The sequence below is a fragment of the Sphaerodactylus townsendi genome, linkage group LG17 (genome assembly GCF_021028975.2).
Source record: "Sphaerodactylus townsendi isolate TG3544 linkage group LG17, MPM_Stown_v2.3, whole genome shotgun sequence".
NCBI classification, from domain to species: domain Eukaryota; kingdom Metazoa; phylum Chordata; class Lepidosauria; order Squamata; family Sphaerodactylidae; genus Sphaerodactylus; species Sphaerodactylus townsendi.
The window spans coordinates 17,998,978-18,008,742 of record NC_059441.1 but is presented as its reverse complement, the minus strand read 5'-3'; positions in this window follow the sequence as shown (position 1 = coordinate 18,008,742).

The window sequence follows — 9,765 nt, the reverse complement described above, 5'->3', positions numbered from 1 at the left end:
TTCAGTTCAGGGGCGTACCACCGGGGGGACATATGGGGTCAAATGTCCCCAGACTACGGCCATTTAGTCACGTGGGGGGGGGGGGCGGAAAATCCCACACACACTCCTCCTCCTTCCCCCCAGGTCCATACACTGACTTCAAGACCTGGTGCAAAAAAACATTGTTTGGTTGTGGCAGGGGAGGGCGGCTGCCCAATAATAAGCATAAGCATAAGCATAAGCATTTTTATTGTCATTGTGCACGCACAACGAAATTTACAGCAGCATTCCTCGATGCACACAATTTCAGACTCATACATCGTCCTCACTTTCCCCTTCCTCCACCCATCCCTACACAGCCCCAAATACATCAATATGAAGCAGCGGAGTTTAGCATAGCCACAGCCTCTCTTAGAGTAGAAGCTGTCTCTAAGCCTCTTTGTGTCCCTAGTTCTGAGGGCCCTGTATGCGTCCTGCCAGATGGTAACAGTTCAAAAAAGAGAGTGTGCTGGATGGAGACCAGGGTCCCTCAAGAATATTTTTGGAGCTTTTATTTAGGCTTCGGGAATTATAGTAGATTTCTTCCAAGGAGGGAAGAGGGCAGCCGATAATCCTTTGTGCAGTAGTCATCCCCCTCTCGACCGCCTTCCTCTGCGCCACTGTGCAACTGCAGAACCAGACCCAGATGCAGTAGGTCAAGCCACTCTCCCTCGCACAGCGGTAGAAGGACACCCGAAGTTTCCCATCTAGTTCTTGCTTCCTTAAAAGTCTCCAGAAAGTACAGTCTTTGCTGGAGCTTTCTTTATTTACCACTGCAGCAGTCTATACGCCCCAGGTCAAGTCCTCTTTAATCATAGCAGCCCAGAAATTTAAAACTAGCCACCCGCTCCACTTGATCTCCATTTACATGAGTCAAGGGCTGAATTTCCTAGAGCTATTCCTTCTATAGTCCACTATGAGCTCCTTTTGTCTTGTTGAGTGTTAAGAACCAGGTTATTTTCCCTGCACCATGAGGAGCAGTCGGTCCACTTCATTCCGATAGAGCAGATTCTCATCCCTCCAGAGATGGAGCCCCACCACCGCGTTGTTAATCATCCAAGCAAATTTGGTAATGAATTGTTAGCCTATGATAGACAGGAGTACAGTCCATATGTATAAAAGAAGGGTGAACAGTAAAAGGACTCAATACACAGCCCTGTGGGCGTTCCCATATTTAGAGTAAGAACTGAGGAAACCCGATTTCCCAGTCTAACCCTCTGGGAACGATCCAGACAAGAGAGTCCCTAATCCACAAACAAGATTGAATGCTTGAGGAGTCCAAGATCCACAAGTTTCGTCACTCAGTCTTTGTGGCTTAGAGGGTTGTATTAAATGCGGAACTAAAAAGTCCATAGAAAGAGCATTCCGCACACATAATTCCCCTGATTTTCCAGATGCGTCAAAGAGAAGCAAGTGTGTGGAGAAGTTCTTAATGGCAATGGCATGTTCTCTTGCTCAGTAGATCTATTAGGTCCGATATGCTCTGAACTGATGTTTTATCAAATGTATATCTGGAAGGCAAGAACCTAATATGCCTATGGACCAGTTTTTCAAAACACTTCCATGATGAGTGGGGGTGAAGTGCCACTGGTCCTATAATCCCTGAAGATTGTCAGCAGGAAATCTCTTTGGTATTGGTGAAACAATGGTGGAAGCTTTCAAACAAGATGGGATGGTGGACTGGGATACAAGATCGATTAAAGATCCCAGTAAAAACACCAGCCAGTTAGGTTAGCTGCATTCCAACTTTAACACCCGACCGGGAGATACCATCCGGGTCAGCAGCAGCCTTCCTTGGATTCACAGCCCTCAAGGCACTTGCCTCACCTCATGTTCCTCCACAGTGAGGAGGTTGTGAGCTGCAATCACCTAGTGGCTGTGTGTGTCAATCTCCTTCCCCTGATAGACCTGTTTCAAAGCTGGCAAAAGAAATTGTGATTTTAGCTCCTCTGCCAGAGAGAAGAATCCCCCATCTACAGAAATGTCATTTGATTTGATTTATGATTGGTAATTTGTTGAATCCCTGCCACACCTGCCTCTAATATGTTGTTATTATTGAAATAATCCCTCTAATTTTTCTCTTTATAACTCATCTTGGCTTGTCGAATACCTCTCTTGAGACCTGGCTCTCGCCGCACTATATTTTTGCCTCATCACCAGATCTGAAAAGCAATATTCCTGTCATGCAAAAAAAAAGTCAGCTTGAACCCTCCTTTACATCATCCAGGGTTTTATGGTTGGAGAGTAAATCGGATGCGCTTTTATCCCACAGTAAGAGTGTCTGTGCAGTAGGTGATATAACTCAAGGGAACAGCAGTGGGTATACTCTTCCAGATCTGGGTGGTAGAAAACATCCCAATTTTGTTGTCTCAAAACAATCTTAGAAGTAGTTTAGAGGCATCATCAGGCCAGGATTTCACAGGCTTTATTACAGGCAACACCCGCCTCCCAAGGAATGGAATATATGCTGGTGCTAGAAACAGTGACAAATGGTCTGACTGACCCAAGTGTGGTAATTGTATCACCTATGTAGGCATCCCCTTAATGTTGGGTATACACTTTATCTAATGTATTTAGGATCCTCTCGTAGGGCACCTAACATGCTGGGTAGAGGAGTTTGAGGGAGCACTGTTTTTAAATTAGGTATGATTAGAAGTCTCTCCTCCTACCATAATGCCCAGGCACAGCATCAGGATGCTTTTTCTGCTGGTTGTCAAACAATGTTATTTGTACAGAGAGCTCAAAGCTATGGTAGCATTAGCATCAGGTGGAATGTATACTGCAATGATGATAACCACACTGAACTCCCGTGGCAGATATATGGGTCTACATCTAACAGTCATACTTTCCAAATCCTTTGAGCAGTGACCCCATTGATGCTTCTTCTGCATTGAAGTGCACCAGCTCTTGTTCACATAGAGACTTAATCCCCCTCCTTTCTGCTTGCCAGAATCTTTACTGCTTCTGTCCTGCCAGAACGAAGTGAAGCCAGGTAGCTCAACTGCTGCATCGGGAATGTGTGAGTGAAGCCAGGTTTCTGTAATTAATAAAACGCAGCTGTTCTTGCCAAACCTGCTCTTCACAGTCTGTAGCCTTAGTTCATCCATTTTGTTGTTAAGAGAACGTGCATTAGTAAGAAAAATGCTTGGAAGTGCAGACTTGAATTGATACCTTCCCAGCTTAGTAAAAACACCAGCCCGGCACCCTCTCTTTCTCCTTCTGTCCCGCCTTTGTCTCAGCCTCCTACCAGGAATTGTAATCCAGGGTTCCCCCAGGGTCCTAGCAACTGCCTCTGCCGGTATATTGTGAAGACGTATGAAATCGTCTGTAATAGCCATTTCACATTTCAGCCCAATTTGCATTAAGACTTGCCGACTATAAAAACTCCTTGCTCCATGTAGCATGTTTAAAGAAGCAGGAAAACACAACACAAAAACATAAAATACAAAACATCCACACTACATCAAGGGAAAGCAGCCAGCCGCAGCAGTTTTTTTTTTTTTGCGCAGCCTTCCTTGCCTGGGGATGGGGAACCGGGAAGCTAAGCCTAATCACTTGAGTTGAAGAGTGTCAGTGGCGTTGGTAAGGGCCGTAGTTACGGGGGGGAGGGTTGAGACGTTACCGAGCTTGCCGCTCTTCAAGTTTCAAACTCCCGCGCCTCCTGGCTGGCTGCGATGACTCACGGCTTTGTGCAGCGCGCCCTCCCAAGCTTGGAGAATGGAGAAGGCTCTCTCTCACCGTCTCTCTCTCTCTCTCACCGTCTCTGTCTCTCCCAATCTGGGGGGAGGGGCACGGAAAACTCAAGATTTTGTACTGGGCTACATTTTCCCTAGATACGTCTCTGCTGTCTGGGCATTATACTGAATTAAGCATTATTTCTAGAGAAGCAAGGAAGAAATTGCTTTGTTCCATCTTCGCTTGGGCCAGAGAATGGAGTGGACCCAACCATCCTTTTACTTAAGTGACGCTTCCTCCAGTCCAGAGAAAAAGGCTAGTTCCTCCAATGGAAGAGTTGCTTAATCTGGAGGAAGGTTCTTGAGATTGGAGGAAGACATTAAACTTGAGCCAAAACGAAAGGTGAGGGATAAATATTTTAATAAACAAATGAAGATACTTTGCTTGGTGGAGTGGTAAAATAGGGGTTAGGGTCCACTCTGATTGTCTCTGGTCGATTCCGCACTTGGGTTATCAACCTAAGTTCGAGCTGCGTTCGACCTAAGTGCTCCGAACAACCACTGGGATCGACGTGGTTTTGTACCAGCTTCGCCCCATGTAATGGTCAAATTTCCGACTCCAGTTGCGAACTCAGCTCGATTCCAGTAAAGTGCGGAATCTCTGGTGCCAGGAGTCACCAGCCAATCACAGCTGAGTGTTTCGGGCATGCATACAGCTGGCCAATCAAAAAATGCCACCTTGGTCCCTCCATTCCTGTGGCAGTTTTTTTTATAACGTGTGTGGGGATAGATGGAACATGGCCGTAGAACAGTAGCCAATCAGAACGGAGCGGCAAAGAGGCACAGGATGATTCCACCCTCTGAGCTGGGATCAAGCTGGTTGCAGTGGGGAACAACAATGGCTTCGACCTAGGTTAGTTCCCTTCTCAGGGAACTGGGTCGAACCTATTTTACTCCTGTGCGGAATTGCCCTCTGCCTTGACCTGCCCGGTCTGGCCACATGGATACATGTATAGAAGGAAAAATATGAAGGACACACTTGTGGAAGGCAACCAGGCTAAATGCTACAAATCGAACAGGCATCAAACTGACACATCGTCTGACACAAACCAGAAAGGTGTTTGACTCATGTGGGAAACAAGTGGCTGCATCACAGCAACTTCAAATATCGGTCGCGTTTCTTGCAAAGTCGACCAGCGCTCATAGTTGGTGCCAACGTCCACTTCAAATGTTAGCAATTGAGCTCTTCTTGAGACTAAAAAGTTGGTCTCAGCTTAAAAGAAACAGAATAGACTAGCAAAAAAAACAAGCTTTGTTTTTCTGCTGGATCTTTAAAAAACTATTTAGAAACATACAGGTAAAACTTCTCACAGCATGAGAAGAAAAGAGGAGGAGGAGGCGGAGGAGGGTCTGAGAGAACTATGACCAGCCCAAGGTCACCCAGCAGGAATGTAGGAGTGCGGAAACGCATCTGGTTCACCAGATAAGCCTCTGCCACTCAGGTGGAGGAGTGGGGAATCAAACCCGGTTCTCCAGATTAGAACCCACCTGCTCTTCACCACTACACCACGCACACATTGGTAAAAGTATGCTGGGGAGAGAATTAGGACTAATAGAAAGAGAAACACTTCTTCATAGCGATGCTTGATCAACAGGAGGTGGTGATGGCCACTAACCTGGATAGCTTTAAAAGGGGCTTGGACAGATTTATGGAGGAGAAGTCGATTTATGGCTACCAATCTTGATCCTCCTTGATCTGAGATTGCAAATGCCTTAACAGTCCATGTGCTCAGGAGCAGCAGCCACAGAAGGCCATTGCTTTCACATCCTGCATGTGAGCTCCCAATGGCACCTGGTGGGCCACTGCGAGTAGCAGAGAGCTGGACTAGATGGACTCTGGTCTGATCCAGCTGGCTTGTTCTTATGTTCTTATGGCTCTCAAGGAAGAGACAACAGCCTATAGTACTTTCTGCAGGTTAGGTTGCACGCCTACCTCCCTAGTTTTTGATTATTTAAACATTTGTATCCCACAGTTAATGGCAGCTCAGTGCCAGCTAAGCAAAATCTACCCCTTCCCAGCATCTACCACACTGAATCCTTGGTCACTGCCAGAGGTCCACATGAAGAAGGTAGTCTTACAACACTGAGCCAGGACAATGTGGGTGTCTTTCTCACTTCCCATCAGGTGTCTGGACAGAACTCAAGATCAGGGGCATAAGGGTCAAGATGAGGTTGAGAGTCAGAAGAGCAAGCCACCAGCCCAAACCACTCGAGATAGGAAACAGGGCCAAGATCAGGCTAGGGGTCAAAAATATAAACAAACAACCCAAAAGGCAAGAGTTGGAGGCATCATCCAGGGCAGGTGGGGTTACACCCTTCTAGGTCAGGCCTGGACTTCTCCCAGAATCACAACGGATCTCCAAAATGCAGACAGCCGTCCTCTTGTCCACCCACCCCGCAAAAGACAAAAGCAGCCACCACAAAGAAGGTCCGGGAAGATGTGGCGGATTTATTCGCACAACTCCTAAGATCTTTTTGTGGGGAAAAAGGTATAGTCTGGCACTATAATGATCACACTGACCCTCAAGTGAATGAAGAGCCTTCACAAAATGACTGTTGGAAAACTGTACTCACAACCTATCATAAGAAACTGATGTATTGAGGACACTGAATGTAAACGGGCCCAGAGAACAAACTATTAACTACCAATATATGACTTTTCTTTCAGTTAATGTGAAGATGTTGTTCTTCTTGGTCTACCTAAGCTCAATCCTTCAGGCAGCCTGCAGCCTAGCTGGCTCTGGTTGTCCACCTGGGAGCCCAAGGAGCCAGAAATCCAGTAAGGAAGTAAGAAGATTCTTCTTCAAGGGCTTTTGTCTCCAAAACAGATACAGGTCCATAGGAGCAAATCCCCCAGGAATCCTGGGAGTTGTAGTTTGGCAGTGTCTTGTGCTGAAGCTGGTGTCAAAATGGGAAGAAATGCTGGGAGCCTGCACAAAGAGTGGCCTTGAAGGAGAACCAGGGTTGCCAAAAGAGAGAGCCTTCGTTGTGCTACCAGGTCTAAGTTCAGCTGAAGGGCTCAACAGGAAGACGTTTTGGACAGAACAGGAGCTGCAGGGGACAAAATGCTGACGTGCTCCAGTTAATGTGCGAGGTGACACCAATCACGTTCTCTTCTGCGTATCTCGTTCTACTGTGCAATGGTTGCGTGCCTAATTGCTGCCTCCCGCTCTGTTGAGCCAAGTCTGAAGCAGCCCCCCAGCCTTAAAGAGCTTTCTCTTGAGAAATTGTGGAGCCAAATGCAAGGGCCACACCTGTTCACAGGTGCTTCCAAGTGATTCATTAGTGCCATGCTAAACAGAATCACATCATTCTAGGGGTCAAACTGAGATGCCAGTGGCCACGTGTCCTGCCCTTGGCTACCAGAGCCATTTGACACATTCAACTATTCAAAAATGTTTGCTTCAGCACTTGGAAAGAGTGGCGAAGACATTAAGATTCCCGATTTATGCAGCACTGTGCAGCATTTTTAAATGGCAGAGTTGTCCCTAAAATGGCATTAGTGGTCAGAGGTAGGACAATGCAATGTCTAGTTTTGGTCCTCAGTCTATTGAAGTCAGTGGGCTGAGGAAGGGTCTAACTATGCTTATTTAGACTGTGCTGACAAGGGGCTGAGCACCCTAAAAAGCCATTTCAAGACTCTGATCGCACCAGGCATAAGAACATAAGAGCCTGATGGATCGGACCACAGTCCATCTAGTCCAGCACTCTGCTACTTGCAGTGGCCCACCAGATGCCCTTGGGAGCTCACATGCAGGATGTGAAAGCAATGGCCTTCTGCTGCTGCTGCTCCCGAGCACCTGGTCTGCTCAGGCATTTGCAATCTCAAATCAAGGAGGATCAAGATTGGTATCCACAGATAGACTTCTCCTCCATAAACCTGTTGAACACAGAACGCAAACTTACAAGCACGTGCCGCTTTCTTCAGGTATCATATTTACAACGGAAGTAAAATAAAAGCAATTTAAATAATTATAACCGTGTTCACAGACTTGCAATAATTGGAAAGGGAAGGAACCCAACGCCATGTGTGGAAAAGATATTTAATCGTAAATAGAAAAAGTAGGCCAGAGTACAGTTTTAAGGGCAATTATTTCGTATAGGTAATCTAGCGGATTTATAAAGTTATACATATTTTTCATAAAAGCACTGAAACATAGATACAGCAAAGCACAAATCAAAAACAAAAGTATATTGTGAAACAGGAGCTGACAGCAGTTCAAAGTGTGATGCAATACAGCACTCAATCGTTAAGGCAAGTATGGTCTGAGTGAAAGTCTAGAAGCCACAAATATTGTCTGAAGTTTATTTCCTTGTTTTGCCACTACAGTAGGTGGCAGAACCCTGAGGTGGTAGAATAGGCTATTCCACTTGAGAACGTTTTTTTTTTTTTTTTTTGGGGGGGGGGGGGGGCCGCATTTCAGAATACTCCCCGGCGTAAAACCTTTCTTGCAAACAGAAAATGAATGAGTAATAAAGTAATTAAGGTAGGTTTTTTCCTCCAAGGGGGAGCATTCAAAATAACATCATACCACCTGCAGTCTCAAGTGGTACAGTCCCCTACCATCTAATTCTGCTGTATATGTAGACCATGGGTCTGCCACCTGCAGCTCTCCAGATGTTCATGGACTACAATTCCCATCAGCCCCTGCCAGCATGGCCAATTGGCCATGCTGGCAGGGGCTGATGGGAATTGTAGTCCATGAACATCTGGAGAGCCGCAGGTGGCAGACCCCTGATGTAGACAATGCCTGAGTTGTGGGGCTCCACGTATGCCACTTAACAGGTATTCCCATTAATCCCAATTTGGGGATAAATGCTTACTTACCTACTTACTTCGCAGGGGTATGCTAAAGACGGAGGTCCCAATCCTAAAACACACACACACACACTTCTTTCCAATAATCCGTCAGGAACTCCAAACATGTAAGAGCATTTAGGATTGTCCTCCTATAAGCTGCTATTACAATGCCTTCTTTTTTTCAAAGTCAACTTTATGCTGGAAATGCTAAATATAATGCCTTTGATTACCGCGCAAACACAAAACATTATCATAGAGACAACTGCATGTGACAACATTGTCAAACCAGAACTAAAAAAAAAAGACTGTTGCTTTAAGTGCAGAAATCTGCCTTTAGACCTCATGATGGTTTGCCGAGTAAAGAAATCAACGAAAAGAACATTTCTGTCACTGCTGTGTAGAGACAAAGGGCACACAAGCATCAACAGAAGGAGGCTCTCTTCCGCAAGCCCCACACTGAAACGAACATGAACAAAACTAACGGAGTAGCGAAACAGCAGTCATGCATGAGCACGGGAGGTTTGGCATGCAGTCTCTGTATAACTGAATGCAAGCCATTCTTGTAGGAATCTACAGTCCTGCAAGTTATAAAAGGGGCTCTCTAGAGGGGCCCCTAGTTCACCTTCTCCTCGTCCAGCTTGCCTCCGCCATTCCACTTATGTGTTGCATGCAATGAAATTCATTTGTGAGTGACTAGCGGAATCCAGAGCCACCTACAAATGGCTGTTAAAGAGGATTCCTTTGGGGAAGCCCACAATCCCTGGCACACCACCCTCAAAACAGTAGCCCGTGTCTTTTGGGGAGTTCACCACTTCCGCCCTTATTTGTTATGCTGTAAAGCAAATGGGTCACCAATCTGTGGCAGGGCCCGGCATAGCTTATCAGCCACAGAGGTGGCGTGGCAGGGGAGGGAAGGTTGAACTAAGGTTGAACTAGAAGCTTGCCGACAGCACCTTATTTTGAAATCTGGTTCCCAGGTGCCAGATTTTCAAATGATTAATATATTGCAGGAATACTGATTCAGGTTTTTCTTTTGTTTTCCTCGCCAACATACGTTCTTCCAAGAAAAGCCACTCCCAATTTAAAAAGAAAAACAATCTGCCTACTGACTTGCAGTCCTCCGTGACCTATAGGTTAAACATTTTTTGTCATAATTTCCCCCCACTCTTTCCTGAAAAATAAGTAAGATGTGTATAGAAATTATAAAAACAT